General features: G+C 39.8%; 1 protein-coding gene and 1 pseudogene across 4 annotated transcripts in view; one reads left to right on the top strand and one right to left on the bottom strand.

Annotated features, from left to right (window-relative positions):
• The window catches only part of RBMS3 (RNA binding motif single stranded interacting protein 3), an 827,213-nt gene that overhangs the window by 471,707 nt on the left and 337,530 nt on the right, over window positions 1–17,976 (top strand). The window lies entirely within an intron of this gene.
• Window positions 3,118–3,382, bottom strand: LOC105756320 (40S ribosomal protein S27-like; annotated as a pseudogene).

The raw sequence follows: 17,976 nt of genomic DNA, 5'->3' as shown, positions 1-17,976 counted from the left end.
ATTGAACCACATCACAAGTTAATAATACCTATTTAGAGCTCTTTATTATACCCTGTGGCTTTCTGGATCCTTGACTTTGGGTTTTGCTTGAAGGCGCTTTATATTTCTCAGGGAATATACTCAAAGGATCATGAAGGGGCCACCCGTTTTTGAAGAGGCCTGTTGGCATTACGAGGAGCCCTGGTGGCCACAGTGCTTAAGTGCTCTGCTGCTCACTGAAAGGTCAGTTGTTCGAACCCACCAGCTGCTCCCTGGGAAAAAGATGTGGCAGTCTGCTTCCATAGAGATTACAGCCTTGGAAACCCTGTGGGGCAGTTCTCCTCTGTCCGATAGGGTCACTATGAGTTGGAGTCGACTCGATGGCAGTGCTTTGGAGTTTATTGTCATTATTCAATAGATTATCATGGAAAATGGAAGCCAGAAAAGAGACTCGTAAATAACAGTTCTTAGTATGAAGTTTTATTTGTGCTGCCATTTGCTTACCTATCTTAATATAGACATTAAACTATCTCTTTTCCTGATGTTTTTAATCCCCACTTTTTGAATTGATAAATATAACAGGCATTGTAAAACAGTAGTAATAAATGCAGAAATGTCTGAAGTAAAAGTCCCCTGTAAATGTGCCCCCAGAGACACACACTAATAATTTGGTATATAAACTTTCCCATCTGTCTCCTTGCACATACATGCATTCCAGTCTATATATTTACATATATCACATGTCTGCATCGTATGCAAGTTCCTGGGTATCACAAGAAGTTTATAATCAGCTACTGACATAAAGGTTGGCAGTGCAAACCCATCCAGAGGCACCGTGGGAGAAAGCATTGGCAATCTGCTTCTGTCAAGATTACAGCCAGGAAAACCCTATGGAGCAGTTCTACTCGGTAACACATGGGGTTGTCATGAGTCGGAATCAACTCAAAGGCAACAAGTTTTTTATGCACCACCAGGGCTCCACGGGTATTATATACACTTTAAAAGTAGCATTAGTTTTGGTTCCCCCAAAGCAGACTCTGAGATAAGGATTTGAATACACATAGTTTATTTGGAAGGTGATCCTGGAAAATAAAAGTGAAGGAGTGGGAAAAGTGAGATAGGAATGGTCAAAAAGCCTTTTAAAAGATGATCTAATAAGCAGTTTTGGGCTGTGGGCAATAGAGGCTCATTCCTGCTGGGGACTCTATGAGGAACCATGTAGATCTCCATATAGCTATGTATATATATATATATATACACACACACGTATATATAATTTTTGTTGTTGTTGAGAATAGACACAGGAAAACATACTCCAGGTCTACAGTTTCTACATGTTCAATTAGTGACATTGATTACATTCTTCGAGTTGTGCAAACATTCTCTCCCTCCTTTTCTGAGTTGTTCCTCCTCCATTAACATGAACTCACTGCCCCATAAGGTTTCTATCTAATCTTTTGAGTTGCTGTTTTCAATTTGATCATATATAGATAGATCTTAAAAAAGCGTAATGCTTAAGGCAGAAATACTTTACTAGTTAAGCTAAACTGTGGTTTGGTTTTGGAGCCCTGGTGGCACAGTGGTTAAGAGATAAGGGTGCTAACCAAAAGATCGACAGTTTGAATCTACCAGCCGCTCCTTGGAAACCCTATGGGGCGGTTCTACTCTGTCCTATAGGGTCACTATGAGTCAGAATCGACTTGACGCAAGGGGTTTGATTTTGGTTTATTGTTTGGTTTTAAGAAGACTTCAAGGAATATTTTTAGTTTAAGGTTTAAGGATTATCTCAGGGCAATAGTTTTGGGGTTCATCCAGCCTCCATGTCACCATAAAGTCTGGATTCCATGACAATTTGAACTTTTGTTCTACATTTTTACCCCTTTTGATCAGGATTCTTGTATAGAATCTTTGATTAAAATGTAATGGTATCCAGGCACCATCCAGTTCTTCTGGTCTCCTGGAAAAGGAGGCAGTTGTTCATGGAGGCAATTAGCTACAAATTCCATATCCTCTTCCTATTCCTGACTCCCCTTCTTCCTATGTTTCTCCAGATGAATAGAGAATAATCGTCGTGCCTTAGATAACTGGTGCTTTTTGGTTTTAATGGCAGCATTCCTCACTGAATGCTAGACTGAGCGAGCTAATCATTTGAGGGCGTACAATACCAATTTTTGTCCTCATTTTACTGTGTGAAAGTACATACAGGTATGTTAAATAAACCTCCTTAAAACCAAGTGTGATTTACCTTCCTTTAAAGCATTGCTTCTCAAACACTTACGTGCATTTGAATCACCCACAGATCTTGCAAAAATACAGATCTGACTTAGTAGGTCTTGGGTGAGACTCTAAAACCAAATAACCAGAAGGAAACTTATACATTGTGGAAGCAGTCTTTATACAAGCCTGGAACGTTTTCATAAAGATAGCTATATTGAACTGAGATCCAGGAGTATTTAGATTCCAGATACAAACTTGCTTGGGACTGTGGACAAGTCTTTCCCATTCTCTGAGAATATTTTGGACACGATTTTCATTCAAGTTGGTTCCAACTTAGTATTTTATGATCCATTGTGTTCATTCCTCTGCTTACAAAGAGAATATGCCTCCTGCCTCTTTAGTTCTATACATGTACTGGGCCAGGCTAGCATATAAACCTGGATTTAGGATATTCCAGGATCCCTCAGTGTTTACACCATCTTTACTACTCTTATTAATTGAAACTAGATGAGTTAGATCACAAACCTAGATGTCAAATAGGTATTTCAGACTTAATGGATCCAAAAGAGAATTCTTGACTTCCCGCTCAAATCTGGTCCTCCATGTCTTTGATCACAATAAATAGTAACTGTGTGGGAGAAGATGCAAATGTGAAAACCCTGAGATCATCTCTGAACCTTCATTTTTCAAATCCCTCACGTCCTACCCATCATAATCTACCTGCAAAACAGGTCTTTTGTCTATCCACTTTTCCATATAATATCATCTCTACTGTTATATCCATGATCCTCCTCTCATCTCCCACAACAGCTTTCCAGATAATGGGAACCCTCCCCCTTCTTTTAGCCCCATGTTTATTTTTTCTTTATCCAAAATACGATCATTGGGACGGTTTCCCACACATCTTCATTCAGGGTACTTTCAGTGTTGCTTCTGTCTGAAGGAGCATCCTTCTAGAAACCTTGCTTTTCCTCCTGTAGGCTGGCAGAGGACCATGAGGCAGCCAACACACAAAACTACTGTTTGTACATGGCTATGACCATGGTGATTTTATGGCACCTGGGATTTTCACATCCATGAAGTAGGAATTAGGGCTCTATCTCCATCAGGCACTTCTCTTATGTTTCTTCTTCTCTTCTTCTGGAGAGGGCTGAAGACGATCCTTCGCAAGAGGCGTGTTTGCGTGAGAAAGTCATCACCACTAGAAAGGCCAAATTTATTTACTTTTCTTTTAAGAAATCAGATATGTCTTTCCCCAATTAACTCTTCAATACCTTCCCAATGCAATTAAGAATATAATACCAATTCCGAGCATGTAGGCCCAGCATGGCCTACAAGAAAGGCCATGTGATCTGGTCCCTGCTTACCTCTCCAGTGCCATGTCATGCCACTGCCTCCTAGATCTCTCTGCCCAGCCCCAGTGGCTGTTTTTCTTTACCTTGTGCCCAGGGAGCTAGTTACCGCCTAAGAAGCCTGCCCTTCCCACCTGGCTGGAAAGTGTTTTGATTCTATGGATTTTATAGTAGTTTTCTTTTTAGCTCATCTGAAATTCATCAATACTTTCTTTTGTAAACTGTATCATATATACAGCCATTATAAGTCTTAATCTGGCACTAAAAAAAAAAAAAAAGATTCATGAGAAAATCAAATTAGAAAAAACTAAAAAGAAGCCCTGATTTCTGTCCTTTCTCTCTGTCCCCCATGATTTCCAATTTGCTGTATGCTAAGGCAGGTAGCATTTATACAGATTATCTAGTAAGTTAAAACCATTACCTGTAAACAGATATATTTTGATTTAGCGCTACCTTTAATGTAAGCTTCTGAAATTGATGCCTTATTCTCGCAAGTCCTTAATTGTATTTTGTTTCTCATTTACTTGAGAAGAAAAGTTAGACAGGTACCCAATGAATGTGTGTAGTAGATTAATACAAGAAGAAAAGAAAGATATTAACATCTGTAAAATGCCCATTTAATCTTCGCAGCAACTCTGTGTTATCATTATCCCTACCTTAGATGGCCAGTGCTGCTGTAACAGAAATGCCACAAGTGGGTGGCTTTAAGGAGCAGACATTTATTTTCTCACAGTTCAGAAAGCTGGAAGTGTGAATTCAGGGTGCCAGCTCTAGGGGAAGGCTCCCTCTGTCAGCTTTGGGGAAGATCCTTGTCCCTTTCAGCTTCTGTAGCCCGGACTTTCCTTGTTTCCTTGGTGATCTTGATGTGGCATCTGTCTCCTCCAGTCTTGTACTTGCTCCTGTGTCTAATCTGCTCTTCATATAACTCAGAAGGGAGTAGGTTTTAGGATACACCCTACATTGATATGGCTTCATTGACATAAAAATCTGTTCCCAACCGGGAGTATACCCACAGGGATTAGAATTCCAACACGTATTTCTGGGGGACACAGTTCAATCCATAACAATCCCTCTTTTCAAGGATGAAGAAACAAACACCTGAGCGGGTGAATTCACCAGTTTGGTCTAATATGTAGCTTACGTTGTGTGTCATCGTGTCGATTCCGACTCGGGCAGCTGGTGGATTTGAACTGCCGACCTTTTGGCTAGCAGCCGAGCTCTTAGCCACTGTGCCACCAGGGCTCCTTGGAAACCCTATGGGGCAGCTCTGCTCTGTCCTATAGGGTCACTGTGAGTTGGAATCAACTTGGCAGCAACAGGTTTGGTTTTTTGGAATCTTTACAGGAGCAGATCACCAGGTCTTCTGAACAGCAGACTTTTCGGTTAGCAGCCGAGTACTTAACTATTGTGCCACTAGAGCTCCTTATGTATATGGATTTGAAACTAAATCAGCCATGGAAGTTTCTCGTGGGATTTCATTGTATTGGCATCTTTCACTCTGAGATCTGTGGAAATAAGTTTTAAGCATTGTGAGTTCCCCATGAGAATGTTTAATTTGGGGCTTTCCATTCCATGATAATCTTTAAAAAAATTATGAAAGCATATTTGAGATCATCTGGATGACCAGTTGATGTCACTGCTTATATCTGCATTTGTGTCTATAATCACATGATGCCAAGGATACCTGTTGTCATTGTCTGGGGCTAATGAGGAAAGCAAGAGATAAACTTAATAAGCAGTGATGCTTTTGCGCCGAATGAAAGCCTGGCAAGCTACACTTACATGAAGGTTTCACAGCAATTGAGATAGAAGAAAGTGGTGAAAGAATCAGAATGCCACATGGTACAGAGAACACAGTCCACGGGTCTCAAACATTCAGTGTTGTAGCAGTCGACACATTCACATTGCAAGCGGCAGTTTAGATTTGGCAAATGGCATCCTTTATAATATTAAATCAATGCTTTTAATTCTAATTGTGTTGGTTATTCAGGTTTGCTTTTATGCAATTTTAAGTGTGTTTGGTTTAATAGTTACATTAGAGCTGTACACAGAGGCACTTGTACTTCATTATGTTTGTATATATTTAAGGCTCTTTAATAAAAATAGCCAAATCTACACTAGGGAGGCTATTATGTGTTTTTATGTATACTATATAATAAATAATAATGTATGAATTATATGATATATAATGATATATAGATATATAACGTGTATGTGTATATATGTATAAGCAGTTGCCGTCAAGTCAATTCCGACTCATAGTGACCCTATAGGACAGAGAGAACTGCCCCATAGGGTTTCCAAGGAGCGGGAGTGGCTGGTGGATTTGAACTGCCAGCCTTTTGGTTAGCAGCTGAGCTCTTAACCACTGTGCCACTAGGGCTTCATACACACACACACACACACACACACACACATATAGACAGATGTGTATATAGATATATAGATATAGATAGATAGATATAGATATATACATATATATTTTCCTCCTTAAAGGGCTCCATACCAGAGTATCTTAGAGTATATTAATCTCAGAAAAATTGACACTTTGAGCCTCATTCTTTGTCATGGGGCCCAGCCATCCCTGGTCCCTACTCACTGGATGGCCAGTAGCAGTCAGCTAACCTTAGGTGTGAGTGACAATGGAATCCATCCCCAGATAATGCCAACTGTCTCTTGGGGGCCAACATTGCCCCCATTTCAGAATAACTGCTCTATATATTACTCACATATAGGAAAAATGCCTTATTGCATGCTGAATATGGGGTCATGATTGAGGGAAAAAAAAAATCAGTCAAATTCCTCTTCTCACACCAAATGGTAAGGATCGATTCATTTCAGTTCTTTTCCACTTTTGTTCTAACACCAGCATGCAGCATTTCTTGTTCTGTCCATAACCACCCAGTTATGTCAGACCTCACAAGTTATAGGGCACAGTCATCCAAATTGCCAAGTCTGCCCAAGACCACGGATGCCAACCACAAACTTGGAAGTCCCCCCATCACCCTCATTTCTCACTTACTGGCTACAAATTTGGAGTTTTCACACTACCCCTTCAGGATGCCAGCCATAAGTTTGGGAGTCTCCAGGGTCCCCCTCACTTCTAACCAGCTGACAAATTTAGATGTTCTTTCTATTCCTCATAGTACTAGCTATAACCTTAGGGGCTCCAGCCCCCTCACATCTTACTTGCTGGCTCCCACTACTCCCTTGCGTTTGATGATTTTCTAGAATGACTCACAGATCTTAGGAAAGCACTATACTTATGATTATAATTTTATTATAGCAAAAAGAATATAGTTGGAGAGACACATAAGTCAAGATCTGGAAGAGTTCCCAGCATGGACCTTCCATGTCCCAAAAAATGATACGCTATGCTTCCACGTGCATCAGTGTCTTTCACCAACCAGGAAGCCCATGGAGCTTTCATGTCCAGAGCTTTTACTGGGGACTCGTTGTGTAGGCATGATTGATTGAATCAGCCCACCTCCTCTGAAATCAGCTGATGTTATGAGGTAGTCTTTCTGGCCTGGTCAGTGCCTACCTGAGTCACCTCATTAGTGTAAACTCTCAGGTGTGGCCTATAGATAAACAAAGGCATCTCATTTCTAAGGGTTTAGAGTAATCTTTCTGGAATCAAGGACAAAGACCAAATCACTTTAGGTAAAGTTATATAAACACCACAGGTAGCAAATTCACAAAAGCATCAGCTGCCTTCTTGTATACTAATGAGAAAATGATCCTGAGAATCCATACGTAGGCTACACTATAAGGAAGACATTGATGATGGTTCAGTGGTAAACTTCTTTCCTTAAGTGCAGAAGGCCCAGACTCATTCCAGGCCAGTGCATATCATGCACAACCTTCAGTGGAAGCTTGCATGATGCTATGATGCTAAACAGGTTTTTGCAGAGCTTCTAGACTAAGAGGGACTAGGATGATAGGTCTGACGATCTACTTCCAAAAATCAGCCAGTGAAAACCCTATGGGTCACAATAGTCCAATCCATGATCCATCATGGGGGTGGTATAGGACTGGGCAGTGTTCCTTTCCATTGTGCATGGTCACCATGAGATAGGGGCTGACTCGATGACAGCTAACAACATCAGGAAAAAATCTGACAGTGGTGTGGGGATAGTTTAGTCTACATTCAAAATGAATATACTTGGCTTTCCTTTATGCACCATTGTGTATAGATATCTGAAACCCAGTATGAGTCTCCATCTTCATTTTCTGTGTAATCAGTTGGAGAGAAATGTTACCTACAGCCTTTAGTGGAGACTATGAAATGGTAGTGTACAAATAAACAGAAGAATAGACACTGTTCAAGATGTTGTGTATGATAATCAAGGTATATTAGTGGAGGTGGATGCTGACTTTCATATTTTTTGTTCTTTCTGACTTTAGGGCATGCAGTTTGAAGGCAAGACAAAGAATGTATACTGCATATGCTATCTTATGTTTCTTTTGTAAAGTGAACTACTTATGATGAGTAAAATTGTTTTCTGGGGGTGTTTTGTGTGTGCGTGTGTGTGTGTGAATTTTAACTACCAGAACTAATAGCTGGTTTCTTTTAGTTATGCTTTCGTTTTAACTTTTACTTTAAAATAATTTCAGACTTTAAAAAAAGTTGCAGAAATATCTCCACTGAAAAGTTATTGTTTTTTCCTTCAAAAGTAATAAATATCTTTTGGAGAGGTTTATTGAAATTATGCAGATTCCTTAGTGTTCATCAAACTTTCCCCCACTGGTTTTGTCATCATATGATCATTCTTGCCTGAATAAATTATTACTGTCCTGATAGCCAAGCAGATATTTTCTGATTCCAACATTTCTTCTACATTTATTAGTTTGCATTCTGCTTCAAGGAATATCTTTGTCTTCTCCCTCATTTATTTATATCAGTATGGACTCTTGTTTTATTTTCTGGGATATAATCATTACTATCATTTTGTATTTTGATGCTCAAATGTTTTAAATAGATCTCTAACAAGATAAGGATTAATGACCAGTATAAACTACTTACTCTTTTCTCCCTCTTGGTTAAGTGCTTGACGAGCAGACCAAATGTTGATAGTTCAAACCCAGCCAGGGACACCTCAGAAGACAGGCCTGGCAGTCTGCTTCCGAAAGGTCATAGACTTGAAAACCCTATAGATGATCCAATGGAATGCAGAAATTATAGAACAATATTATTAATATCACATGCAAGTAAAATTATACTGAAGATCATTCAAAAGCATTTGCAGCAGTACATCGACAGGGAACTGCCAGAAATTCAAGTCAGATTCATAAGAGAATGTGAAACAAGGGATATCATTGCTAATGTCAGATGGATCTTGGCTGAAAGGAGAGAATACCAGAAAGATGTTTACCTGTGTTTCATTGACTCTACAAAGGCATTCGACTTGTGGATCATAACAAATTATGGAAAACATTGCCAAGAATGGGAATTCCAGAACACTTAATTGTGCTTGTGTGGAATCTGTACATACACAGATCAAGAGGCAGTCATTAGAACAGAACAAGGGAATAATACATGGTTTAAAATTAGAAAAGGTGTTTGTCAGAATTGTATCCTTTAACCATGTTTATTCAATCTGTATGCTGAGTAATTAATCCAAGAATCTGGACTATATGAAGAACACAGCATCAGAATTTGAGGAAGACTCATTAACAATCTGCGATATGCAGATAACACAACCTTGCTTGCTGAAAGTGAAGAGGACTTGAAGCACTTACTAATGAAGATCAAAGACCACAGACTTTAGTATGAATTACACATTAACATAAAGAAAACAAAAATCCTCACAACTGGACCAGTAAGCAACATCATGATAAATGGAGAAAATATTGAAGTTGTCAAGGATTTCATTTTACTTGGATCCACAATCAACGCCCATGGAAGCAGCGGTCAATAAATCAAACGATGCATTGCATTGGGCAAATCTGCTGCAAAACTCCTCTTTAAAGTGTTAAAAAGATGTCACCTTGAGGACTAAGGTGCACCTGACCCAAGCCATGGTGTTTTCAGTTGCCTCATATGTGTGCAAAAGCTGGACAATGAATAAAGAAGACTGAAGAATTGACGTATTTGAATTATGGTGTTGGTGAAGGGTATCGAATATACCATAGACTGCAAGAAGAATGAACAAATCTGTGTTGGAAGAAGTACAGCCAGAATGTTCCTTAGAAGTGAAGATGACGAGACTTTGTCTTGCTTACTTCGGACATGTTATTTGGAGGGACCAGTCCCTGGAGAAGGACATCATGATTGGTAAAGTAGACAGTGAGTGAAAAAGAGGAGGACCCTCAATGAAATGGATTGACACAGTGGCTGCAACCATGGGCTCAAACATAGCAGCGATTGTGAAGATGGCGCAGGACTGGACAGTGTTTTGTTCTGTTGTATATAGAGTTGCGATGAGTTGGAACTGACTCGATGGCACCTAACAACACATACTGGGAATGCCAGTGACACTGAAGCTGAGGGGGAGAAAGGCTCTTAATGAGTTTCAGCATTTTAATGTACCGCAGGTTCCCAGTTGTATGAATTTAAGAAGCTTAGCAATTTGGTATCTTCTGAATAATAGCATTTATTTTATACCCTAAATACTCCCAAGGAAGTCTGAATAACATTGCAGTTTCTTTGGTGTAATAATTTTGGTGGGCTAATTGACTTGAATGGTAGAATTGCTCCTTAAAAAAAAAAAAGCCACATGATTTTGATTAATGAGCCCAGTAATAAATCATTAATCTTTTTAGTTCATAAATGATAGGAACAGTGTTCTGTTCCCCCCTCTGTGATATATTTCTAGATTCTTCTGATGATACAATGGCAACATTTTAAGGATCTCATCATCAATTTAACATGCCCACCTCCACATAATTCAATATAATAGGTAATAAGTTTACACCTGTGAGGAATATAATGGGGCAAATTAAAATCAGAAATACTTGTTCTTTTATGCAAATGACTTATACTTAGTAGCTATCCTCTTGCAATGTCCTCAGTTTCTTTATGTCATAGTAATAATTATAGAAATACATATGTACCAGGTGCTTTAGTAAATTTTCGGTTTATTGTATCTTTGCATTCTCATGGTAACCCTCTGAGGTTATTACTATTTTTACCTCCATTTGTCAGTCAGGAAATTTGCTGAAAAATGTTAAGAACTAGATAATGTCACTATCTGTTCACAGATTATTCCTACCCAAAGTTTTCTGAGGTTTATGAACAAAATCACTTTTTGCTGAAATGGAAATATATAAATACAGGTAGTTTTCTTACTTATGATGGGGTTCCGTTCCCATAATTCCATTGTAAGTCAGTTCTGACTTAAAGAAGAATACCTCATTTTTTTGTTGTTTTTAATTGTTATTGCCTTTTATTACCAGTATTTTAATAAATCCGATCTTAATTTGTCTTTAGGAGTTGAAAACATTATGAAGAAACTTACAGATATATTTTAATACATGCATACATTAAAAAAATACACAAATCATAAACATTTACTCCAACAATGAAGAGCTGGATGACATTGGCATTTTGTCAGTTGCAGTAATAACTCTACTTGTGGAAGATTCTGGATCATCTGGATTATCCCTTGGAATAGGGATGCTGTTTCTGGTCAGAAAATTAGTGAGAATTGTCTGTATGGTCCCTTTCTTTTTTTCTTCATGTAATTCGCAATAACATCTTACTGTTTTGTTCAGCTCATCCTTGAGAATTTTCAGCAGCTTCAGCATAGGCACTTCATGCTTCTCCAGTTACACCCATGTTATGTGAGCCTAATCGACATTTGAAGTGATGAAACCAGCCCTTGCTGGCATTGAAGTACTTGCAGTATTCTTCTCTTTGCTGTCCATTCAGGTTTTCAAAAAGGCTGCTTGCTTTTGTTTGAATCGTCAGTAAACTCTTAGGAATCCTCTTCTGGATTTGGTCTTCTATCCAAATCATCAATAGCTTCTCCATCTCATGGATTGGCCCTTGCCTCTTCTTTATTAAATTCATCAATTTTATGCCAATCGCTCCTTTAACTGCCTCCAAGATCCTGTTCTTACCCTTAATAACTCTGAAAACGGTAGAATGAGACAGTCCTTCCCCGCGTGCTATTCGGCCAACTTTCTTTCCATTATCATAGGCCTTGATGATCTTCATCTTTATATCCATGTCCAGAGCCTTTCTTACCTTCTTTTTTGGATTAGAACTTGCAGTGGCATGCCTTGTTTTGCTAAACATACTGTTGGGGGTATAAGCAGTGCAGATGTTACAGTGTGAGAAACCTAAACAGCTCGGCTTCACATTAACAACTGATGCTTCCAATGCTGTGAGACGCTGGCTGCCAACCAAAAGCTTACCAGTTTGAACCCACCACCTGCTCCTGGGAAACCATATGGGGCAGTTCTACTGTATCCTGTAGGGTCGCTGTGAGTCAGAATTGACTCAATGGCAATGGGTTTTTGGGTTTTGGATAGGCCTGGTCTACAAAGAAGTTGGCGTCCGTGTCATAATAATGAAGTTGGAGTCCTAATGGTTGTCAGTCACGTGTGCAGTTCAACTGTCATATGTCCTTAGAGTTGAACATTGCCCAAATTTCTGTTATGACTCTTGACACCAACACCGACTTCATTGTAGGCCAGCCCGTAGCCTGCGATAAGGCAGTGTTTTGAACAGTAAATCAAAAAATTGAACCTTGAACATCTGTGAGTGAACATCTGAGAGTGGTAACATCAGCAAGTTACACTCAGCAACACTGTATGTAGTGCATATTACTAAGGATAAGATGTACAAAAACAAAAATAGAGGGTCGTAAGTCGGGTTCCTCCTAACTCGAATATGTTGTAAGTCAGGGACTACCCGTAGTTATATAGACAGCCCAAACTATAATTTGTGGTTGTTTTAAGGCTTAACATGTCCCATAGGTTTTTCTGTTTCAAGCATTAATTTTCATGTTCTTTATGTAACCGAAACACCATTTGGAAATAATTTAGACTTCTGATTACCAGTTTAAGGAAAATGGAAGTTCAAGTTATGGTTTTGTGAGACTCTAGGGGGCGGATATCTATATTCTTGACTGCCCTAGTGTGTTAGCTAATGACAAGTAGCACTTTATTATTGAAATTTAGTGGTAAACTATCCACTAGACTCTATAAGGCAGGCAGGGAACATGATCCATCATGTTGGTGTCTGGTGTCCTCAGAGTTTAACTCAGTGGCTGGCTTACACTAGAAGATTAAAGAAATGTTGAACGAGTGAATGAATGAATGGTCAAAAATAAGTGGATGATCCATTTAATGAAGTATCCTGAGTCAAGATCTGTAAATCAATAAGTGACTTTGACTTGGATTAGCTTTGTAACCATAAGTGTTATTCTACCAAGCTATAGTTCTCCTGTCTGTAGAAAATACATGAATGACGGGAAAACTGAAAGGGTATGTCCATTCCTCTCTCATTGACCTTCTAGGCAACCAAACACCAAACCAGTTGCCGTTGAGTTGATTCTGACTCGTGGCAACACCACATGTGTCAGAATAGAACTGTACTCTACAGCATTTTCAATGGCTGATTTTTAGGAACTAGATTGGAGTCTCTGGGTGACATAAATGGCTAAGTGCTGGACTACTAACTGAAAGCTTGGTGGTTTGAACCCTCCAAGAGATGCCTCGGAAGACAGGCCTAGCGATCTGCTTCTGAAAAGCCACAGCCATAAAAACCCTGTGGAACAGTTCTACTCTGCATACATGAGGCTTCCATGAGTTGGAATCAGCAACTAACAACAACAGCAAGAATTGCCAGGCCTTTCTTTTGAGTGAATTTGAACCACCAATCTTTTGCTTAATAGCTGTACCACTCACCCTGCAGTCCTGCTGAAATCATTTAATTCTGTTGAGTCATATGAAGAATAGGACTTATTTCTTTCCCACTGATGAGTTTTAAGAAAATTACTCTTAATACATGATATGGAAGCCTCTTAAATGGCAAAGTGGTTTATTTAATTTGTGTACCTTCAACCGTCTGCTTCACCTTCTTTTTGCTGCTTCTCTCAAACCAAAAAACCGAACCTGTTGCCGTCGAGTCGATTCCGACTCATAGTGACCCTGTAGGACAGGGTAGAACTGCCCCATAGGGTTTCCAAGGAGCGGCTGGTGGATTTGTACTGCTGACCTTTTGGTTAGCACTCAAGCTCTTAACCACTGCACCTCTAGGGCTCCCCTGCTTTTTCTCTACCAAGGTCAGAATGTTAACTGGCAGCTTAAGAAATGGAAGCAAAATAGTAGCACCAGTTTAACTTCCTCCCTTACCTCACCTTGCACTGATAAACCTGTTTTCATTGAGTAATAAGCTCAGACATACACGCACGCACGCACATCCCAGCATCACATACCCATTTTCTCCAAGCTGTTGTTAAGGATCCCAGGCTACCAAATGTTTTGCAGTCTGTTCAGACTTTTTGGAAAGGCTAGGATTAAATAAATCTGGAATATGCCTCCTTCACTTAAGCTAACAGAATTTTAATGCACATCTAAAAAAAAAAATTTTTTTAAGTGCTAGTATAGAAGTGACTGCTTCCTCTATAGCATGTGAAATGCGCATGACTTGACAGAGCCAGTTCCCTGTGAAATCGATTCTGGACAATTTTGAAATAAAAGTAGATTCAAGCAAAACAGTAACACAGCAGCAACGTTTTGTATATCACACAGTGGCTTTTCACTCTCTGATATATTAAACGTATTTAAAATTTTATTCTTATGTAATGGAAGTTAAAAGGAGCCTTGGTGGCGCAGTGGTTAAAAGCTCGGCTGCTAACCAAAAGGTCAGCAGTTTGAATCCACCAGCCATTCCTTGGAAACCCTATGGGGCAGTTCTACTCTGTTCTATAGGGTTGCTATGAGTTGGAATCGACTCAGCGGCAACGGGGTTGGTTTTGGTTTATAGTAAACATACGACTATGTTTATGCCATTTCCATAATTCCATAGTTGTTCAAAGGAAGATCATGGATCAACAAATCAGGTGAGACCTTTCTGTCTCAGAGTTCACAGCAGCAGCCACCTATGAAATAGACAATGAGAGAGAGACCCTTCAGGGTGGTGACTTAGACTCTGAGAAAATGTGGTGTGATTTCTTTACAATATTGAGTAGCTCTCTATGGTTTTGTTTCCTGTTCTCATTTTCGGCTACCAGGATCCTGAGTGCAAAACCACACATATTTGTGATATTATAATCTATTACAATAAAACTATAGAGAAATCTCAATATTGTAAAATGTTAATTTAGCATTTTCTCACAGGAGAGACCATCACGTCAGGGCTGATAACTGGTGATACTGAGCTCGAGTTCATGAGGTGCATGTGGAGGGAGCAGTCAAGGAAAGCCAGGAATCCAATTTGGCCACCTGTTCCAGGACCACAGGTAATACAGATTCAGTCATAAAGACTCAAGAGGTGTACGTAATCATTCACTGCACATCTTGACTTGAGGCTGCTCAATCAATCTAGAAATAAAAGCTGGCCTCAGCCTTAAAGAGCAGCACAATGGCTGGTGGTCAGGAGCTCTGAGTGTCATTTCACATTCAGCCCTCTTTGGAGTTTTTTTTCACCAGAATTAAACTCACCAGTTGAACTTGAGGATATAAGCTCCAGTTGCCAAGATGGAACTTATATTAAATCGATCATAATTAAATGCTTCCTTCTTAAAAAAATTTTTATTAGGGAAATTGTTCTTTTTGGTACCTTGGGAGGGACAACTGGTATCACCTTCCGCTAACTCCATCAGCAGCACACAGAACTTGTTGTTGTTATTGTCGGGTACCGTAGAGTTGATTTTCAACTCATAGCAACCCAATGTGACAGAGTAGAACTGCCCCCGTAGGGTTTTCTAGGCTGTAATCTTTAGCAGATTGCCAAGTCTTTTTTTCCTGTGGAGCTGCTGGATAGGTTCAAACTGCCAACCTTTCTTTTAGTAGCTGAGTGCTTAACCATTGTGCAACCAGGCTTCTTTACACAGAATCCGGGGAAGGGAAATCACTAGCTTTCTTTTCATGGAGAACCCCTTTTACCACTTAGCAAAGATGACAGAGGTCACCTATATAGGACACCATTTAGGGTTGAAAGCTGACTCCTTGGCATCCTTCTTCACTTCTCCCTTTGGCTTTGAACCTTGGGTGTGTGCTTCTGGAGCTCCAATCTTGAAGTTGCTCTTGTTGTCGGTCGCCATTGAGTTGCATCTGACTCATGCGGTCCCCAAGTACGATCAAACCATTGTGTTCTCTAGGGTTTTCACTGGCTGATTTTTCAGAAGTAGATTACAGGATCTTTCCTTCTAGACTGTCATAGCCTGGAAGCTCTACTGAAAGGTTCAGCTCCTTACCAGTACACAAATTTCCACTGCCAAATGGGTGGTGGCTGCATTTGAGAAGCATTGGCAGGGAATTGAACGGGAGCCTCCCCCATGGAAGGTGAGAATTCCACTCGTGAACCACAAGGCTGTGCATGTCTCTTTACCTAGTCAAAGACAGTGGCCTTTGTGACCAGGGAATGCTGAAGTCCTATTGTGACAGTCAGAGCTGACAGAGACCTTATTTTTTTAAATAACAACACAGATTTGACAAAACTGACACATGTAGGATACTGAAGCAAATATGACCAAAACAGCAGGCTTCTTCCAAGTCTCATCAAGAGGTGCTCTACTTCCTATAGCCATGCCCCTAACATGCTGATAAAATCACCAGAAAAGTGAGAGTATCTTTGTGAAAATTAGTGTTAAACTCATTCAAAAATATCTGATGCCTTTGGGGCAGCTTGTTAACACGGGAGGCGCTGGTTGCTTCCATTTTCAGGGTGAGAGAAAGGATTTAATTTTTGTTATTACTCATTTTTAAATTGCTACAGCATTTAGAATAGACTCTTCCATTAAGAAACAATTGCTGCTTTGTCTCCCATTGATTTTCCTTTCTACAGGTGAGATCCATCGAAGAGCAGTATTTGTAAGTAATCTCCAGAGTCAGTATAGTATAGGAGAAAGAGGACTAGATTAAGAGTAAAAAAGTATCATTTATGATGTCAGTGAATTCACTTACTAGCCAGGTAACCTTGGTGAACTTCTTAAGATGTCAGAACCAGTTTTCTCATCATTACAATGGGGATGATAAATCTCTCCATCTCTACCTCATAGGGTTGTTATAAAAGGCCAGATGAAATAAAATAACCTTGAAGCATTTTCAATACTATAAAATGATGCTTTTTGTAAGTTAATAGTATTATTGCCTTCAGTCTATATGAAGTTCCCTCTCAATGTGTTTTTAAATATCTATAGTCACATGCTTGCTTTAGAGTTGTTTCACCTTTTAAAGATATTTCTGGATGTTTTGTCAACATGGTTCAGGATAATTCATCTTGAGACAGCAAAAAGATTGTAATAATAAAATCAGTTGTACACAATTTTGTGATTTAAAAAAGGACTTGGGGAGTTCCGGCAAAACGGCGCTCTAGGCAGAAGCACGACACCATCCCTCCACAGCACAGATCCGAAAAACTAAGCCAAACAGAGACTACAACAATCCTGAAACCCTAAAACATCAAATGAAGAGATAAAGAACTCAGTCAAGCACCAAATGGAGTGAGAATACTGACAGAGAACAGAGAGCGAGGAGAGATTCATGCAGAGGTCCCCTACCAGCTAACGCAGTGCGGATCCACCATCTTGGACTCCTATCGGAGACCAGCAAACGGGGGTACGAGAAAGCAGCCTCACGGAGCATCCAGCAGGAGACAAAACAGCCGCTTACCTCCACACATAACCATCTCCCCGCTGAATCCTGCCTACCTGCACCATGCGCTTGACATCACACCACCAAGCAGTACAGGCACGGCCTACTGGAACCTGCCCAGCACTGATTACCAACCCGCCCTGGTGGCTGTAGTGAGTGCCACAAACAACCCATCCCAGTGGCTCCTCTTCAGCTAGACCTGCTTTGCTGTACCATATCTGAGTGACTGAACCTGCCAGCTGGAGAAGGAGGTGAAAAGTATTGAGCGCACAGACGAGCAAACAACAAATAGCACGCAGTCTGCCTGCTCAGACATAGTCAAATTTTTTTTTTTTTTAAAAAGGACAAAACAAACAAACCTACAATCAATAAACGAGAGAAATAACTACTGAATACCCCGAAAACAGCAAACAACATCAAAACATTTACAAAAACAGGACAGGATGGTTCCAGTAGGCATCCAAATTAAAACACCACATGACTCTCCTGTGGAAGAAAATGCACTACAAGTACCTGATAGGGAATTCAAATCTCTAATACTCGGAATTTTCCAAGAACTGAGGCAAAAAGCTGACAAACATGAGAAAAAAATAGACAAATTCATGGAAAATACAGACAAAAAATTGGAAGAATTCAGGAAGATGATACAGGAAAAAAA

Source organism: Trichechus manatus, unplaced genomic scaffold (genome assembly GCF_000243295.1).
Source record: "Trichechus manatus latirostris isolate Lorelei unplaced genomic scaffold, TriManLat1.0 scaffold00049, whole genome shotgun sequence".
NCBI classification, from domain to species: domain Eukaryota; kingdom Metazoa; phylum Chordata; class Mammalia; order Sirenia; family Trichechidae; genus Trichechus; species Trichechus manatus.
This window is presented reverse-complemented; position numbering and strand designations above follow the sequence as displayed.